This window comes from Lolium perenne, chromosome 6, assembly GCF_019359855.2.
Source record: "Lolium perenne isolate Kyuss_39 chromosome 6, Kyuss_2.0, whole genome shotgun sequence".
In the NCBI taxonomy this organism is placed as follows: Eukaryota; Viridiplantae; Streptophyta; class Magnoliopsida; order Poales; family Poaceae; genus Lolium; species Lolium perenne.
This window is the reverse complement of record NC_067249.2, coordinates 164,631,048-164,651,213: the sequence shown is the minus strand read 5'-3', so window position 1 is coordinate 164,651,213 and position 20,166 is coordinate 164,631,048. Positions and strand designations below refer to the sequence as shown.

Genomic DNA, 20,166 nt, shown 5'->3' with positions numbered 1-20,166 from the left:
GGATCACCCGAAGAGCGACACGCTCCAAAGTGTTCACCAGGCTCTCAGAATGGCGGTGTAGCGAATGAGCTACCATGAAGTTAACCTCCTGACGCAGGGACCTGGTGCGTTCTTCTGACGGGGCGGACAGGTCCACTCCATCGAGCGCGCCTTTAGGTGAGAACCCTTTCCACCTGATGCCATGTGAGCGGGTTCTGTGAAAAGAGCCGATGAGGTCGGCTTCGAGGATCACTTTGACCTCGTCATACTTCTTCTTGAGCTCCTCGGTCAGATCCTCGTACGTGACTAGGGTACCGTCCGCCATCTCAGATGTAGATGGCGATGCGGTTGATGTCGAAGACGGTCCCACCGGGCGTGCCAGAATGTGTTGCGGTCAGAAACCCACCGGCGAGCAGCGACGGGCAACACAGTAGAGCCGGGAGGCTCCCAGGACTGCGGCTGGCCCTGGTCCCTCCGAGCGACGGCCCACAAAGACTCGGCATGCACGTCCGATGCTGGTGCAAGGGCGTGCCACCTGACCTATACCTGGTCAGGAAGGTGATGGAGATACCTCGCTTAGTTTCCTGCATGGCATACACGTAAACATTAAATACGAGCCTCGATCGGCTCTCAGGTTGTCCTGTGAATCGGCTCAAAGAGCCGATCCACCCATGATTCGCACGAGGTGCACGAATATATGGTGGTCCTGCTTGATCAATATAAAGCTAAAACGATCTACTACGATTTAGGGTTTTCACCACATAATCGGAACATCCTACTCGTGATTGAGCCTGGCGGCCACGCACGGTGATCGTAAACCGACCCTAGACAAGGCCTAAAAACCAACACGAGGTTGATCCCCGGAACATCCTGTCTAGGGCTAGCAAACTACACCCTACGCGCCACTGGATCCTTCAATCCGTTTGTAAGGCCTAACTATGCAGATATTAAACTAATCCTTGAAGAACAAGGAGCAACCATAACGGATCGGATCTACTAAATAATGATCAAGCGGGGTGCTGCCCCTACACCTAAGATAGGTGTAAGGGCGGCTAGACATCTCAGGGTTGCACTACGACAGCATATGATACGATGAACAATGCTAACCCTAACACGTCTAAGATAACTATGTTGCTCGCCATCAAAAAGGCTTCAGTACGAGCAACGCATGAACAACGAATAAACTTGTACTGCCTAGATCGCAAGATGCGATCTAGGCAGCATAATGCTTACCCGGAAGAAACCCTCGAGACAAGGGAGTTGGCGATGCGCCTAGATTGGTTTGTGGTGAACGTGATTGTTGTTTATTTCATAAACCCTAGATACATATTTATAGTCCGTAGACTTTCTAACGTGGGAATAATCCCAACCGTGCCCAAACTCTAACTAACCGATACGTATCCTACTATATTACAGATACACGGGCAAACTAGCCCAAACTTTGCATATAAGGCCGATTCACGTATATTCTTCCATGTATATTCTTCAAGCCCATCTTGATCGCGGCCCACCTCTAGCTCGGTCAAATTCTGGTGATAACAACTATGCATGAGGCTTGCAACTTGTAGGACATCTTATACATAATACATATGCTTTATTACTACCGTTGACAAAATTGTTTCTTGTTTTCAAAATAAAAGCTCTAGCACAAGTATAGCAATCCATGCTTCCCTCTTCGAAGGGCCATTCTTTTACTTTTATGTTGAGTCAGTCTACCTATTTCCTTCCATCTTAGAAGCAAATACTTGTGTCAACTGTGCATTGATTCTTACATACTTGCATGTTTGCATTCATCATATTACTTTGCATTGACAACTATCCATGAGATATACAAGTTGAAAGTTGAAAGCAACCGCTGAAACTTAAATCTTCCTTTGTGTTGCTTCAATACCTTTACTTTGAATTTATTGATTTATGAGTTAACTCTTATGCAAGACTTATTGATGCTTGTCTTAAAAGTACTATTCATGAAAAGTCTTTGCTATATGATTCAGTTGTTTAGTCATTATCTTACCATTGCTTTGAATCGATTCATTCATTACATATGCTTACAATAGTATTGATCAAGATTATGATAGCATGTCACTTAAGAAATTATCTTTGTTATCGTTTACCTACTCGAGGACGAGCAGGAACTAAGCTTGGGGATGCTTGATACGTCTCAAACGTATCTATAATTTCTTATGTTCCATGCTACTTTATTGATGATACTCACATGTTTTATACACACTTTATGTCATATTTATGCATTTATTGGACTAACCTATTAACAAGATGCCACAGTGCCAGTTTCTGTTTATTATGTCTGTTTATTGCTGAAAAGGCCCAAAAACCAAAGTGCTCGGAAAAATCCAGAAAAAACACAGAAATTCTATTTCACCGGAAGACTCACGGAGCCAGAGGGGCAAGCCAGGGGGAGGCCCAGGGCCTCCTCACAACAGGTCGGCGCGGCCAGAGGGGTGGTAACCCCACCCTATGGGGTGGGCCCCTCGGGACTCTTCCGACTCCGCCTCTTCGCTTATAAAATGCCTCGTGACCTAAATCTTCGACACCGATTGACGAAACCCGAGAAAACCTTCCACAGCCGCCGCCATCGCGAAACTCCAATTCGGGGGACAGAAGTCTCTGTTCCGGCACCCTGCCGGGACGGGGAATTGCCCCCGGAGTCATCTCCACCGCCGTCTCCACCGCCATCTTCACCGCCATCGCTGCCTCCATGATGAGGAGGGAGTAATTCACCCCCGGGGCTGAGGGCTCCGCTGTAGCTATGTGGTTCATCTCTCTCTCTTTGTGATCTAGTTGAATGTCATCTATGTGCTACTCTAGTGATGTTATTAAAGTAGTCTATTCCTCCTCCATGATGTAATGTTGACAGTGTGTGCATCATGTAGTACTTGGTATATGCTATGATTGTGATCTCTTGTAGATTATGAAGTTAACTATTACTATGATGGTATTGATGTGATCTATTCCCCCTTTCATAGCTTGTCGTTGACAGTGTGCATGCTATGTTAGTACTCGGTATAATTGCGTTGGTCTATCATGCACTCTAAGGTTATTTAAATACGAACATCGAATGTTGTGGAGCTTGTTAACTCCGGCATTGAGGTGCTCCTGTAGCCCCTACACAATTAATGGTGTTTATCATCCAACAAGAGAGTGTAGAGTGGTTCTATTATGTGATCATTGTTGAGAGTGTCCACTAGTGAAAGTAGGAACTCTAGGCCTTGTTTCCAAACATCGAATCTCCGTTTGTTTACTGTTCCATTGCATGTTTACTCGCTATCATATTTTATTCAGATTGCTATTGTCACTCATATACATTCATACCACTTGTATTTCACTATCTCTTTCCCGAACTAGTGCACCTATACATCTGACAAGTGTATTAGGTGTGTTGGGGACACAAGAGACTTCTTGCATTGTGATCGCAGGGTTGCTTGAGAGGGATATCTTTGACCTCTTCCTCCCTGAGTTCGATAAACCTTGGGTGATCCATTTAAGGGAAAACTTGCTGCTGTTCTACAAACCTCTGCTCTTGGAGGCCCAACACTGTCTACAGGAAAAGGAGTGTGCGTAGACATCAATAGCTCATGGGAAAGTAGCCTAAAAAACTATTGTAGTAAAGAATATGTCGCTTATGTATCTTAGTTCTTATAAGTTGCTTGTTGAGCGGTAACCATGTTCTGGGGACGCCATCAACCTGTCACACCTTTGTTGAATATCATGTGAGTTGCTATGCATGTTCGTCTTGTCTAAAGTAAGGGAGATTTGCCATGAGTTAAATGGTTTGAGTATGCATATTGTTAGAGAAGAACTTTGGGTCGCCAACCAAAGCCATGTATCATGGTGGAAGTTTCAGCTTGGACATTAATCCTCAAATCTCTTATGGGAATATTATCTGTTGTTGAATGCTTAAAGCATAAAAGAGGAGTCCATTATCTGTTTTCTATGTTGTCCCGGTATGGATGTGCTCAAGTTGAGATCTATCAAAATTGAGAGATCAAATGCGATCTATCTCCTTGGACCTTTGTACAGGTGGCATAGAGGTACCCCTTTGTGACACTTGGTTGAAACATATGTAATGCAATGATAATCCATGGAAATCCGAGCTAATTAGGACAAGGAACGGGCACAATTAGTATTCGATGCATGAGGCTTGCAACTTATAGGAGGTTTTATGCATAACACATATGAATTATTACTACCGTTGACAAAATTGTTTCCACGTTTTCAAAATAAAAAGCTCTAGCACATGAGTAATCCCTGCTTCCCTCTGCGATGGGCCTTTCTTTTACTTTATGTTGAGTCAGTTTACCTAATTCTTTCTATCTTAGAAGCAAACACTTGTGTCAACTGTGTGCATTGATTTTTACATGCTTACTTATTGCACTCATCATATTACTTTGTGTTGACAATTATCCATGAGATGTACATGTTGAAAGTTGAAAGCAATTGCTGAAACTTAAATCTTCCTTTGTGTTGCTTCAAAACCTCTTATTAAGAATCTATTGCTTTATGAGTTAACTCTTATGCAAGACTTTTTTATGCTTGTCTTGAAAGTACTATTCATGAATTTTTTTTTGCTATATGATTCAGTTGTTTAGTCATTACCTTTTTGTTAGCAAACTATAAACCATTGCTTTGAGTCACTTCATTCATCTCATATGCTTTACAATAGTATTGATCAAGATTATGCTGGTAGCATGTCACTTTAGAAATTATTTGTTTTATCGTTTACCTACTCGAGGGCGAGTAGGAACTAAGCTTGGGGATGCTTGATACGTCTCCAACGTATCTATAATTTCTTATGTTCCATGCTAGTTTTTTTTGAAGGTGAAACAGTGGGGAAAAAACCCCACTGCAATTTTTATTAAAATTAAAAGATAAAAGAGTTTACAGGCCCACAAGCAATGGAAAAACTAAAAAAACAGAAGAAAAAGAAGAAGAAAGAAGAAGAACCTATATGTTTTATTCATACTTTATATCATTTTATGCATTTTCCGGGACTAACCTATTAACAAGATGTCGAAGCGCCAGTTCCTGTTTTCTGCTGTTTTTGGTTTTAGAAATTCTACACAGGAAATATTCTCGAAATTGGACCCCACGAAGACAGATGTCAATATTTTGCCGAGACGGACCCAGAGAGCCAGAGAAGGGCCAGAGGGGGGCCAAGGGGGCCCCACATCATACCATGGCACGGGCCCACCCCTGGCCGTGCCGCCATGTTGTGAGGGCACCCTGGGGCCCCTCCGAGGCTGCCCTTCCGCCTGTATATTCTCCCAGATGCGAAAACCCTAAAGATATCGGTCTTCCGCCACGAAAAGTTACGTAGCCGCCACCATCGCGAAGCCAAGTTCGGGGGACAGAAGTCTCTATTCCGGCACGCCGCCGGGACGAGGAAGTGCCCCCGGAATCCATCTCCATCGACTCCATCACCATCTTCATCGCCGTTGCTGACTCCCATGATGAGGAGGGATTAGTTCTCCCCCGAGGCTGAGGGCTCTACCGGTATCTATGTGGTTCATCTCTCTCTCACATGGTGTGATCTTTATGTGATCATGAGCTTTGTAATCTAGTTGAATATGTAGATGTTACTCTTGTCTATTATGCACTCTAGAGGTTACTTTAATATGAACTCCGGACTCACTCTCCACGGTGTGATGGAGACAGTGTGCGCATCGTGTGTGATTCCTTTATGAAGTTGTGGAGCTTGTTTACTCCGGCTTGAGGTGTGCTTTTGCAGCCCTACACAATGAATGGTGTTTGTTATCCAACAAGAGAGTGTTTGAGAGTAGTATTTATTTATTCAATTATGTGATCATTGTTGAGAGTGTCCACTAGTGAAAGTATGATCCCTAGGCCTTGTTTGTAAGCATTGAAACACCATTTCCAACAAGTTCTGCTACATGTTCGCCTGCTGCCATTTTTATTTCAGATTGAAATTACTACTTATAATCATCCATATTACTTGTATTTCACTATCTCTTCGCCGAACTAGTGCACCTATACATCTGACAAGTGTATTAGGTGTGTTGGGGACACAAGAGACTTCTTGTATCTTAATTGCAGGGTTGCTTTAGAGGGATATCTTTGACCTCTACCTCCCTGAGTTCGATAAACCTTGGGTGATTCACTTAAGGGAAACTTGCTGCTGTTATACAAACCTCTGCTCTTGGAGGCCCAACACTGTCTACAGGAATAGAAGCGTGCGTAGACATCAACCACCATCATCCAGAAAAGTTTCGGGGGTCAGAAATTCTTGTTCCGGCACCCTGCCGGGATGGGGATTGACCCCCAGAACCATCTCCATCGACTCGACCGCCTCCACTTCGACTCCATGATGGTTCGTGAGTAGTTCCCCCTTGGACTACGGGTTATCGGCTGTAGCTAGTTGGTATTCTCTCTCCCATGTACTTCAATACAATAATCTCATGAGCTACCTTACATGATTGTGATCCATATGATGTGATCGGTGTTGTGTTTATTGGGATCCGATAAATTGTGGAATTGTGATCAGATTGTTCATCATATTATCATACTATTGTCTATTTAAGATCTTGCATGCTCTCTGGTACTTGTAGTTACCCCGATAAAGTAGTTGCATGTATCTCCAAGAGGGAGTATTTATGCTCGATAGTGGGTTAATGCCTCTAGTAATCTGGAAGAGTGACAATAACTTCTAAGATTGTAGATGTGTTGTTTCTACTAGGGAGAAAACAACAATGTTTTGTCTAAGGATAATTCTATTGTTTACTTTACACAAATTGCATAATGCGATAATCTGTTTCTTCAACTTAATACTAGAAGGGGTTCGGATGATAACCCAAAGGTGGATTATTAGTCATAGATGCAGTTGGACTATGGTCTACGTATTATGTTGTAATACCCAATTAAATACTACAGTAAACTTTATCTTATCGTAGCATGTATTGTCAAACTGTAATTTTTTCACCCAACGCATGTTATTTGTTTGGAGAGTTACCACTAGTGTAGATAGCTGGGTACCCCGGTCCTTCTGTCATCATCATTTCTATACAGTCAACTACGTACTGGAATACTTTCTGGTGCCATCGCCTTTGTGTTACTACTACTGGTGCTGTGTTACTCTTGCCATTGCTCTCATATTACTACTGCTTTCACATCATCCCTATTACTAGTGCTTTTCCAGGTGCAGCTGAATTTACAACTAAGTTGTTAAGGCTTGTAAGTATTATTTATCTGCCCTTGTGTCGAATCAATAAATTTGGGTTTTACTTCCCTCGAAGATTGTTGCGATCCCCTATACTTGTGGGTCATCAGAGATCATCACCGGAGGGCTATACATAGCCTTGCTCGCCTTCGAAGTGATGCTTGAGTAGTTCATCTCTGGACTACGGGTTCATAGCAGTAGCTAGATGGTTACCTTCTCCAATTTATGCTTCATGTTTAGATCTTGTGAGTTGCCTATCATGATTAAGATCATCTTTATGTAATGCTACATGTTGTGTTTGCTGGGATCCGATGAATATTGAATACTATGTTGAGATCGATTATATACTTGTCATATGTTATTTTTGATCTTGCATGCTCTCCGTTGCTAGTAGATGATTTGGCCAAGTAAATGCTTGTAACTCCAAGAGGGAGTATTTATTCTCGATAGTGTGGGCTCATGCCTCTAGTAATCTGGAAGAGTGACAATAACTTCTAAGATTGTTGATGTGACGTTGCTGCTAGGGAGAAAACAATAATGTTTTGTCTAAGGATAATTCTATTGTTTACTTTACACACATTGCTTGATGCGATAATCTGTTGCTTGCAACATAATACTGGAAGGGGTTCAGATGATAACTGGAAGGTGAATTATTAGTCATAGACGTAGTTGGATTATGGTCTATATATTATGTTGTAATGCCCAAACAAATCTCATAGTAATCATCTTGTCATGTATTTTCTTTATTCTGTAAATAGCCTAGCTCTAATTTGCTCACCCAGCATGTTATTTATATTTATGGAGAGACACCTCTAGTGAACTGTGGACCCCGATCCTTTCTTTTACACTGATAAAATCATCACGTTCTGTTTACTTACTGCAAACACTGTTTTCTTTAAATTCACTGCAAACAAACATCTCTTTCCACACTATACGTATAATCCTTTGTTTTCAGCAAAACCGGTGAGATTGACAACCTCACAGTAAGTTGGGGCAAAGTATTTTGGTTGTGTTGTGCAGGTTCCACGTAGTTGCTAACGTCGGTAGTGCGCCCTTCCACAAGTCAGCTAACAACACCTTCAGAAGTCACGCCTTTCTACTACTGGTCGATTATACCTTGGTTTCTTACTGAGGGAAAACTTTCTACTCTAATCATCATACCTTCCACTTGGGGTTCCCCAACGGTGTGCAACCTGCGCTCATCATCTACCTCTCGACTACGGGTTTGTGGCAGTAGCTTGATCTATTTCTCTCATGTTTTTTATAGTACTTAGTGCCATATGAGCTTCCTTACATGATTATGGTCATATTTGTAATACCTATGTGGTGGATCCTTATTCCATGATATTTTGATATGAGATATGATCATACTATATTCAAGATGTATTGATAGATGCATATTATGTACCCCGTTCTTTAGTATTTGTTCGGATCCAACATCTATGTAAGAACGTGTCTGAGGTGATGTGTTTTTTATATGGAGTAGCTTGGTTCTATTGATTGAATAGTGACAACAACTTCATGACAGATTATGGTTGCCTTTTCTTTTGCTACCTCACTAGGGATAAAGTGAATGCATGTGCTATGTTTGTCACATGAAAAAAGTGATGATCTTATTTGGTCAAGGTAGCATATTTGATATTCAAATATCATGTCAAAGTACTTATGAATATACTACTCCCTCCGGCCCGATTTACATGATGTGGTGGACGTTTCGCAAAAAAACCCTTCACGAATTTCCGACACAGTTAGAAACCCTCCCACCGCATATCTCGTTACCTTATCTTTCTAGATCCTCCGCCCCCCGCTCCGCTGCCGCCCGCCGGTCGGTCGCCCCAGCTGCCCCGCCGCCCCACTGCCCCACCGCCCCCTCCCCGCCGCCCATGCCGCCTTCTTGCTTACCCCCGCCGCTCTGCCATTGGTCTTGGCGCTGTGAGAGAGCCAGCAGCTGTCGGTGTTGGCGCCGCTGCTCGCGGCCGTGAGGAGGTTGGTGGTGGCGTGCCGGATGGAGCAGGAGACGAACCGCTTCGGCGGTGGCGGGTGGGGGAAGACGATGAGGATGCGGCCGCCGCGACCAGTCTGGGGGAGATGGAGATCAAGCACCCCCGTCGACCGCTTCCATGGCTTCCTCGGCCTCCCCGTCGAGTTCGAGGTGGAGATGCCTCCCCACGTCCTCAGTGCCAGGTACCTTTCCTTCCACCCACCCATGAGAGATCTCTGATGCAAAAGCTTCGATTGTTCAAGAGGAATTTCAGTTTTTTTAGCTTCTGCAAATTATATATATTCCCCTTCCTAACTTCAGATCAACTCATGACATGCTAGAAGAGTTGATTGCAGTTACTGAAATGCCCAGGAGCAAGTTACTGACCACATCAGCTTGAGGTTTACTGATATAGAGGCCTGGGAAGAAGTGGAGCCTGGCCTGGGCCTAAAAAACTCAAAAAAGTTGCCTGGCCAGGCTAGCATGATGCCAGGCGACTGATTTCGAGCACCTGGTCCAGGCTAGCAAAAATTGCCAGGTCGCAATCCAAACAAGTTGTTAGTCTTCAGTTACTGTATCATTTTGCAATCCAAACAGGTTGTTAGTCTTCAGTTACTGACAATATTCAGGTGACACGCGGCCCTGCCCGGCTCTATGCTAAAGGTGAGCAGTGTTGGCTGTCTAGTGTAATCTTCCAATTATTGAGCATGCTGAAGGTGTTAATCTATGCCGATAGATATTGTATAATACTGTTAGCTGTGTAATCTTCCAATAAATTGAGCATGCTCTAAACTGTCTTGATTCTTGCTGCTTCAGGCCACGTTTGAGGACAACATGAAGGACGAAGCGATCGCGAGGAATCACAGCACAACAAAGGAGGCCATAGCAGTCGGCACATCGGGCGGAGCGTACCGCATAATCCTGACCCACTTTACCAATCCCGGAACAAATCCATGTTTAGCAATCCCACTCAAGGATGTGTACGTATCTTGAAACCCATCTTTAGCAATCCCAATATTTGATAATGATCAGAGAAATTGCCTTGCAAATTTGACAAGTATGGCTATCAAATGTTCTGGGAAATGCCTTGCGTGCTCTTTTCATAAATATGATGATCTATATTTCAATTGCAGATGCAGTACATTCCTGATCAGAGATACATTCGTACCTTGCATCCGAGGGAGGAGAAGCAGCAGAAGGTGTCGAGGAGTCTGCGTTTGCAGACCTTGCAGGTGTTTGTGACGCCCTTGCTAGGCCTTGGCTGCTGCCGCTCGTTCAGGAACACCACGGATGTACGTCTGGATGGTGTGGTGGTCGGCGAGGCAGAGCAGCCAGCGAGGGAGCTGCTTGATGCGGGGGACGGCTGGTGGAGGAGCTTGCCGAGGACGGTAGGCGGGGGAGCACGCCTCTGCTCCCTGGAGGCCCCACCTCCTCTGCTGCTGGAGCTGTCGCGGACGGCCGGAGGGGATGTGGGCTCACCATCGACAGAGGACCTTGCCGGGGACGGACGGCGGGGGAGCTTGCCGGCGGGGGAGCATGCCTATGCTCCTGGGAAGCCCCGCCTCCTATGCTCCTGGAGCGGTCGCGGACGGCCGGAGGGTGTGCGGGCTCACTAGCGGGGGTCGCGGACGGCCGGCGGGTGTGCGGCCGGCGGGGGTCGCGGACGGCCGGCGGGGACGGAGCTCCGGCGCGGTACGTGGACGTGGAGTCGGGAGATGGATTTGATTTGAGGACCACTGTTGAGAAGAAGTGAAACTGTAGGGGGGGTTTCAGAAAATTACAATTGTGCATGGGCCGAGTCAGGTAAATCGGGCGGTCGGGCCGGAGGGAGTATGTTAATTCTTAATACAAGATTGCATGAAGTTTTTTCCTTTCTTGTGGAGTATAAGAGAGATGTCTTGCATCATATCTATGTTAGGACGTGATGCCCATATGAATGCTTATCTTACTCGTGTTATTATTTTGCATCCTCATATCTCATTGATGAATTACTATTTGTCCACTACAACTTAAAAGAGAGAATAGTCAAGTGAACCCATAAACACCGGTCTACTTTTTATCATAAGATATGTTTATTTCTATTTCTTACACCATTTTAATCCGAAAATACAAAAATATTTACTTTTCTTATTTGCATCCAAAACACCAAAAACAATCAACCCATTTAAAGTTTTTTACTTAGTTACTATATTTCATCTAGTTTTACTCGCTTTATTTTTTATTTGTGTTTTTTTCACTTACACAAAACCTTGTGTTTGACAACCACATGGTGGAGTTGGGGACACAAGGATTTTATTTTACTTTGCAGGATTGCTAGAAGAAGAGAGAAGAGAATACCTTTTGCTCAGTTCTCTGAGAGTTCGATTTAAAACCTTGAGTCAGACTTGTCGGGAAAATATTTTGCTGACATAACATACTGCATTTGGAGTCCAAACACCATCAAGAAATTTTCTGGCGTCGTTGCTGGGGAGTAATCAAGACACTCCACCAAGCCCCGTCAAGCACCATCAGGTGCGCACAAACGCGCCCTCTTCGTCGCCGTAGGGGAGGAAGTCGATATTGTGCTCATCCTCATCGTCAATGTCATCAATGACAGAGTCCGCCATGGTCGCCTCCTCAAGCTCCGCCACCAGGCGCTCCCTGGCATGCACGGTTGCTGCCGCGAGCTCCACCCTGGGCTCCACGAGCTGCGCCTGGAGGTCGTCCATGGTCGTTGCCTGCACCACCGCCTCCTCCTGATGGGTTCGTTGCATGGAAAACAAAATTTTATACCGTGAACAAGAACCAAACGAAGATCTAATCTAGGAAAAGCCAAGATCTAATCTATGAAGATCGAAGCAACGAGATGCATGTGAGACTAACCCTCGAAGATTTCCAAAGCCTACGAGATTAGATCTCGTTGTTGATGTAGTCGATCATCCAGTGCTGCAATCCGGCAGCACTTCCGTACTCGGTCATGCGTACGTTGTCGATGAAGCCCGTCCTCTCCCCGTTCCAGCGGGCAGCGGAGGTGTGGTAGATCCCCTAGGAATCCCAGCAGCACGACGGCGTGGTGGTGGTGTGTAACGGCCCCGGGTAGTACCCCTAATAGATTTTTGCTTGTTCTTTTTCTTTTATGCATCATCATGGCATATGCATCATACCATCCATGTTTTTACAAAATAAAATCATTTTGTAAACTCTAATTATTTTGTTCTCTTCCTCTCATAAGTTTTATTTATTAAACCCCCTTGTCTTCTCTTTTAATAAACCCTAACCCCAAATCTGTCAAACAATAAAACTATTTTTGTTTCCTCTATCTCCACCTCTGCATTCAAATTCTAAATTTATTTGAACTCTTTTCAAATCTTTTGCAAAACAGTTTGGAGGAGAAAAAAAAAAGATTTGAGCAATAAAAATAAAACCCAACCTTTCTTTCCCTAGGCCTGGCTCTCTCCTTCCTTTCCTCCGGCCCGAGCCAGCCTGCAGCATCACCCCGGCGGCCCAGCCCAGCAACTCGGCCCGTACCCCTTCGGCCTTTGCTTTTTCTTTCTTCCTCCGTCCTCGTCACACAGGAAAGCGACGGGGGGAGCACGTTGCTGGCGTGAGCTCCACCGTGGTCCTCCCCACCTCACCTGCTCCCTCCCCTTCTTATCCCCATCCCTGTGCCTAGAAACCCTAGCCTTCCTTTCCTCTCTCGCGCCGCCGCCACTCCTTCCTCTTCTCCCAGATTTTTTAGCTTTCTCTGTGAGCAACCGACCAAGAAAACCCCACCACCGTACACCTCCTCCTCAACCTCACCTGCCGCCGCAGCTACTAGTCGCCCCTCGTCGAGCCGAGAGCATAAACGGATGCGCGTCGTCGTCCTCTTCCTCCTGGCGAAAGGAATCGAGCCGGGAGAGCTCCAATCAACGGCGAATTCGCCGATTCCATCTCCGACCTGCTGCACTCCGGCGAGGATTCCGGCCACCTCCTTCCTTCCCCGCCATCTCCGGCCACACGTACATGTTCAGGGTGAGATACCCATCTTCCAGAACCTCTCCTCCAACTCTATCTCCTTCTATGTTGTCATGCCGACGTTGACCATGACGTTTCCCCGCAGATGCCCACCGTCGGCGCTGCTACGCTGCCTCCCCGGCTTCAACTCCGCCAGATCTCGCATCCCCTTGAAGTTCCGCGTCGAACGCGCCCTCTGCTGCATCTCGGTTCGGCCACAATCGTGAGATTCGTGTTCGACCAGAGCTCTCTGCCATGGACGTTTTCTCCAAGGTCTGCTGGTTGCTTTGGCTCAAAACGTTGCACCTCATCAACTTGTCACGATCAGAAGTGCAGCATACTGGTTTGCTTCTTGATCCTGATCCGGTGAGACCCAAGTTCAAATGACCAAGACGGTGGATTTGACCCAACCCTTTTTCTGTTTCTTTTCACCAGATCTGGCGCCTCCTGGGCCTTGGCCCATTCCGCTCCCGGTGTAGACGTCGCTCGCGTGCAGCATCCTGCTATCCGTCGCTGTTAAGGCCAGGTCCGGCCCAGTTCTTCCCCTTCTATTTTGTTTTTGCAGAAAATGTTTAAATATTGCAAAATTCATATCTTCTAAACCGTATCTCGGATTAAAAAGTGTTCTATATGAAAATTGATCAGAAAAATGTGATGAACATGATTATGCCATCCATGCTCGCTGTTGCCTCATGCATCATATAAATTCGTGATAGTATGCATTATCACCTAATATGGAACATATGGAATATGTGGGATATTATATATATGTTGTCCCGGTTCCATTTAACTTTGATGTAGCTCACCCCTGCCATGTTTACTATGCTAATCCACCCTTAACTTTGTCGGTAGAAAATGCAACTCGAACCTAATAATTTGTTTGTCCGGGTTCCGACTCCGCTTAAATTGGATAAGTTGCATCGCATCATAATTGCCATGTCATGCATATCATCTTGATCATGCTGGATCTTCTTTATCCGTAGTAGTAAGACTTGCATACGTTGTGTGTGTTCTAGCATTTGCTTCTTCCCGGATAGGATCACGAGGTGATGATGTGAGATACGACGAGTTCTCCGACAAGTTCTTCTGCAACCTTTCACAGGCGAGCCCACCCCTTCACCTATTTTACTTTTACATGCTCTTTTGATCTATTGCTATCCTTATGTTGCGATTCTGTTGTGTCACGTGTCCTATCCACCTGTTACCTATATGTCCGAGATACACATCCTCGCCCTACTTATTGTTTGTTGTTTGCCAGCTTTGCGAGTCGTAGGCGAGTTTAGGGTCTTGTTGATATCTCGAGATGTTCGGGATATCTTGTTGGGAGGTTATCACATGCTATATCAGTTGTTGGAGATACTCATGCTTTACTTCATTATTAACAACTAAAATTGTAAGCAGAGGCATCTGTAAGCCCCTTTGCGAAAGCATCGAAACTTTGACTTGCTAATGTCCCCTAGGACCCGAGTTCTTGTTATCTGTTCCGAGATTGAGCGCTCTACCCGTACGTGGGGGAATGGGACCCCCATCACCCACTACCTTTCCTCGAGTCTGTTTAATTGGGAGCCACAACCTTGGTTTTATTTGCCCATATGCACGATGCACGATTTACTTCCTGTTGCCTTCGGGTGTTTATTTCTGTATTGTACTCATATTGCGTGCCGACTTATCCTTGGCCGGTCGTTAGTGCCCGCCTTGGACGCCATCGCAACCTCTGGGTCCATATCGGAGTACGGCCGAACTTCGTCACGGGTAGCTTAGTTGGGTGGCTCCCATTAAACTTTCTCTTGCATTGGGAACGGTCTTGATGTGAGACTCCACCTGTAGTAAGTGGGTTCGAGCATGCGTATGGTTACATTTGGGCAACCCCTGCAGGGTGTACATCTTATCGATAAGCCGTGTCCGCGGTTATGGACGACTTGGAATTGTATGGCTTGATCATAGAACAACTGACACCTTATACTTGTTGTTAATAATCTGATAATAACTTGTCTAGTAATATAGCATTACCACAACCGATACCTAATAAAATTTGTCCACCGTTCAGTGCCTTTTACATTGCCTCTTCGCTTTGTTGAAGGGGATATGTGTAATCGGCTGGGTTATGTTTGTGTAGTATTTATCTGTTACCTTGTGCGCTCTCTTATCTTCTCTGAGTAGACGGATGTTGTAGCGTGTCTCTATTGGATAGTAGCTTTGCTGCCGCTAAACCCCACATATAGCCGGGTGAAGTTTATACCGCCCACCAGCGAGCATAGCTGGTCTTGTCTCGCAAGTACGTGCCAATGGTACTTACCCTCGCCTTCCTTTCTTTTTGTCTCCTCCCCCTTTTGTCGGCAACCGATGGCCCGACTTTGACAGGTACGAGATGACGACGTTAGCAAGGTTACCCTTCCGGCTTGGCCTGGGCAGGGTTATGGACGCCATTGGTTATCTTCAGGACTCTTAGTCCAATTTGTATCTTGTCCGTACTCGGACGTATTTGATCTTCTGTATGATTTGGATCTTTGTATTGTATATTTGTATCTTGACTCGTTGGAGTCGTTGTTGTATATATGTATCTTGTGGGCTCTATTGTAATCCTGTTGTAATGTTACCGCTCGTGTTAATTCCTCTGGCATCACGTGTGTGATTCATCGCGCACGTCGTGTCGGAGGGTGTCTCTGAATCGATATCATGCGGATTTCGGCGGGTTCGCTGGAATCCTCATGGTACCAGTTGCGGGGCGTCACAAGTTGGTATCAGAGCCCAGGTTGACGGTACCCCACTAGTCCAGCCTGTAGGATAACCTTGCAACGGACGTTGTTGTGTCTAGAGTCAAAACTATTTTCTAAAACTCGTTGGATAGTTCTGATTAGCTCTGATTTTTCTCTCCTCGTATCTATGCGAGTTTTGAGTCTTCTCTCTTATCTGAGTTTTTCCGAGTCTTAGGTTCCGACGTGGGTTGGACGATCTTTACCCCTCCCCTATTAGGTCCGATCTTCGGAGGATCCCGACGGAAGCGCATCATCAACAGCGGAACAACAACTTCTTGTTAGTGGTGTCGACTCATCCACATGGAGCAAGAACTCTTGTTAGTGGTGTCGAGGAGATCGACTCGTCGCCTGAAGATCCGATATTTCACCTCTCTCCCCCGTACCTCGGCGTGGGATCTCGGGGCGCGATCCCTTGTTAGTGGTGTCGATTGTAACGGCCCCGGGTAGTACCCCTAATAGATTTTTGCTTGTTCTTTTTCTTTTATGCATCATCATGGCATATGCATCATACCATCCATGTTTTTACAAAATAAAATCATTTTGTAAACTCTAATTATTTTGTTCTCTTCCTCTCATAAGTTTTATTTATTAAACCCCCTTGTCTTCTCTTTTAATAAACCCTAACCCCAAATCTGTCAAACAATAAAACTATTTTTGTTTCCTCTATCTCCACCTCTGCATTCAAATTCTAAATTTATTTGAACTCTTTTCAAATCTTTTGCAAAACAGTTTGGAGGAGAAAAAAAAAGATTTGAGCAATAAAAATAAAACCCAACCTTTCTTTCCCTAGGCCTGGCTCTCTCCTTCCTTTCCTCCGGCCCGAGCCAGCCTGCAGCATCACCCCGGCGCCGGCCCAAAGAACTCGGCCCGTACCCCTTCGGCCTTTGCTTTTTCTTTCTTCCTCCGTCCTCGTCACACAGGAAAGCGACGGGGGGAGCACGTTGCTGGTGTGAGCTCCACCGTGGTCCTCCCCACCTCACCTGCTCCCTCCCCTTCTTATCCCCATCCCTGTGCCTGGAAACCCTAGCCTTCCTTTCCTCTCTCGCGCCGCCGCCACTCCTTCCTCTTCTCCCAGATTTTTTAGCTTTCTCTGTGAGCAACCGACCAAGAAAACCCCACCACCGTACACCTCCTCCTCAACCTCACCTGCCGCCGCTACTAGTCGCCCTCGTCGAGCCGAGAGCATAAACGGATGCGCGTCGTCGTCCTCTTCCTCTGGCGAAAGGAATCGAGCCGGAGAGCTCCAATCAACGGCGGGTCGCCGATTCCATCTCCGACTGCCGCACTCCGGCGAGGATTCCGGCCACCTCCTTCCTTCCCCGCCATCTCCGGCCACACGTACATGTTCGGGGTGAGATACCCATCCTCCGTAACCTCTCCTCCAACTCTATCTCCTTCTATGTTGTCATGCCGACGTTGACCATGACGTTTCCCCGCAGATGCCCACCGTCGGCGCTGCTACGCTGCCTCCCCGGCTTCAACTCCGCCAGATCTCGCATCCCCTTGAAGTTCCGCGTCGAACGCGCCTCTGCTGCATCTCGGTTCGGCCCCAATCGTGAGATTCGTGTTCGACCAGAGCTCTCTGCCATGGACGTTTTCTCCAAGGTCTGCTGGTTGCTTTGGCTCAAAACGTTGCACCTCATCAACTTGTCACGATCAGAAGTGCAGCATACTGGTTTGCTTCTTGATCCTGATCCGGTGAGACCCAAGTTCAAATGACCAAGACGGTGGATTTGACCCAACCCTTTTTCTGTTTCTTTTCACCAGATCTGGCGCCTCCTGGGCCTTGGCCCATTCCGCTCCCGGTGTAGACGTCGCTCGCGTGCAGCATCCTGCTATCCGTCGCTGTTAAGGCCAGGTCCGGCCCAGTTCTTCCCCTTCTATTTTGTTTTTGCAGAAAATGTTTAAATATTGCAAAATTCATATCTTCTAAACCGTATCTCGGATTAAAAAGTGTTCTATATGAAAATTGATCAGAAAAATGTGATGAACATGATTATGCCATCCATGCTCGCTGTTGCCTCATGCATCATATAAATTCGTGATAGTATGCATTATCACCTAATATGGAACATATGGAATATGTGGGATATTATATATATGTTGTCCCGGTTCCATTTAACTTTGATGTAGCTCACCCCTGCCATGTTTACTATGCTAATCCACCCTTAACTTTGTCGGTAGGAAATGCAACTCGAACCTAATAATTTGTTTGTCCGGGTTCCGACTCCGCTTAAATTGGATAAGTTGCATCGCATCATAATTGCCATGTCATGCATATCATCTTGATCATGCTGGATCTTCTTTATCCGTAGTAGTAAGACTTGCATACGTTGTGTGTGTTCCAGCATTTGCTTCTTCCCGGATAGGATCACGAGGTGATGATGTGAGATACGACGAGTTCTCCGACAAGTTCTTCTGCAACCTTTCACAGGCGAGCCCACCCCTTCACCTATTTTACTTTTACATGCTCTTTTGATCTATTGCTATCCTTATGTTGCGATTCTGTTGTGTCACGTGTCCTATCCACCTGTTACTTATATGTCCGAGATACACATCCTCGCCCTACTTATTGTTTGTTGTTTGCCAGCTTTGCGAGTCGTAGGCGAGTTTAGGGTCTTGTTGATATCTCGAGATGTTCGGGATATCTTGTTGGGAGGTTATCACATGCTATATCAGTTGTTGGAGATACTCATGCTTTACTTCATTATTAACAACTAAAATTGTAAGCAGAGGCATCTGTGAGCCCCTTTGCGAAAGCATCGGAACTTTGACTTGCTAATGTCCCCTAGGACCCGAGTTCTTGTTATCTGTTCCGAGATTGAGCGCTCTACCCGTACGTGGGGGAATGGGACCCCCATCACCCACTACCTTTCCTCGAGTCTGTTTAATTGGGAGCCACAACCTTGGTTTTATTTGCCCATATGCACGATGCACGATTTACTTCCTGTTGCCTTCGGGTGTTTATTTCTGTATTGTACTCATATTGCGTGCCGACTTATCCTTGGCCGGTCGTTAGTGCCCGCCTTGGACGCCATCGCAACCTCTGGGTCCGTATCGGAGTACGGCCGAACTTCGTCACGGGTAGCTTAGTTGGGTGGCTCCCATTAAACTTTCTCTTGCATTGGGAACGGTCTTGATGTGAGACTCCACCTGTAGTAAGTGGGTTCGAGCATGCGTATGGTTACATTTGGGCAACCCCTGCAGGGTGTACATCTTATCGATAAGCCGTGTCCGCGGTTATGGACGACTTGGAATTGTATGGCTTGATCATAGAACAACTTACACCTTATACTTGTTGTTAATAATCTGATAATAACTTGTGTAGTAATATAGCATTACCACAACCGATACCTAATAAAATTTGTCCACCGTTGAGTGCCTTTTACATTGCCTCTTCGCTTTGTTGAAGGGGATATGTGTAATTTGGGTTATGTTTGTGTAGTATTTATCTCGTTACCTTATGCGCTCTCTTATCTTCTCCGAGTAGACGGATGTTGTAGCGTGTCTCTATTGGATAGTAGCTTTGTCGCCGCTAAACCCCACATATAGCCGGTGAAGTTTATACCGCCCACCCGGCGAGCATAGCTGGTCTTGTCTCGCAAGTACGTGCCAATGGTACTTACCCTCGCCTTCCTTTCTTTTTGTCTCCTCCCCTTTTATCGGCAACCGATGGCCCGACTTTGACAGTACGAGATGACGACGTTAGCAAGGTTACCCTTCCGCTTGGCACAGGCGGGGGTTATGGACGCCATTGGTTATCTTCAGGACTCTTAGTCCAATTTGTATCTTGTCCGTACTCGGACGTATTTGATCTTATGTATGATTTGGATCTTTGTATTGTATATTTGTATCTTGACTCGTTGGAGTCGTTGTTGTATATATGTATCTTGTGGGCTCTATTGTAATCCTGTTGTAATGTTACCGCTCGTGTTAATTCCTCTGGCATCACGTGTGTGATTCGTCGCGCACGTCGTGTCGGAGGGTGTCTCTGAATCGATATCATGCGGATTTCGGCGGGTTCGCTGGAATCCTCATGGTACCGGTTGCGGGGCGTCACATGGTGGAGGAGGAAAAAAGCTGCAGGGCTTCGCCTAAGCCGGAGCAGTTTATCGGTGGGAGAGAGAGGCGGCCAGAGCACACGGGATGAAGGAGGGCTGCGCCCCCTGCCCCCTCCCCTCTTTATATAGGGGGGGTGCGGCCAGGCGTGCCTTGGCCCCTCCTCCAAGCTCATGTTGATCCCCCCTAGGGTTTTTGGGGAAACCCTAGGGGTTGGCCGGCTG

At 46.0% G+C, this 20,166-nt stretch overlaps 2 long non-coding RNA genes across 3 annotated transcripts; both read left to right on the top strand.

Moving 5' to 3' along the window:
* Positions 1-12,836: 12,836 nt before the first annotated feature.
* LOC127325723 (uncharacterized) lies at positions 12,837-15,707 on the top strand. Of its 2 annotated transcripts, none has more exons than XR_011747419.1 (5): positions 12,837-13,145; positions 13,234-13,400; positions 13,563-13,653; positions 14,144-14,229; positions 15,489-15,707. It is a non-coding gene; the product is annotated as an uncharacterized lncRNA (long non-coding RNA). The 2 variants fall into 2 exon arrangements; XR_011747418.1 differs by having other exon boundaries at positions 13,234-13,470.
* A 1,731-nt stretch (positions 15,708-17,438) lies between these two features.
* LOC139832084 (uncharacterized) lies at positions 17,439-19,278 on the top strand. Its single transcript, XR_011746618.1, has 3 exons — positions 17,439-17,558; positions 17,651-17,741; positions 18,232-19,278. It is a non-coding gene; the product is annotated as an uncharacterized lncRNA (long non-coding RNA).
* Positions 19,279-20,166: the final 888 nt, after the last annotated feature.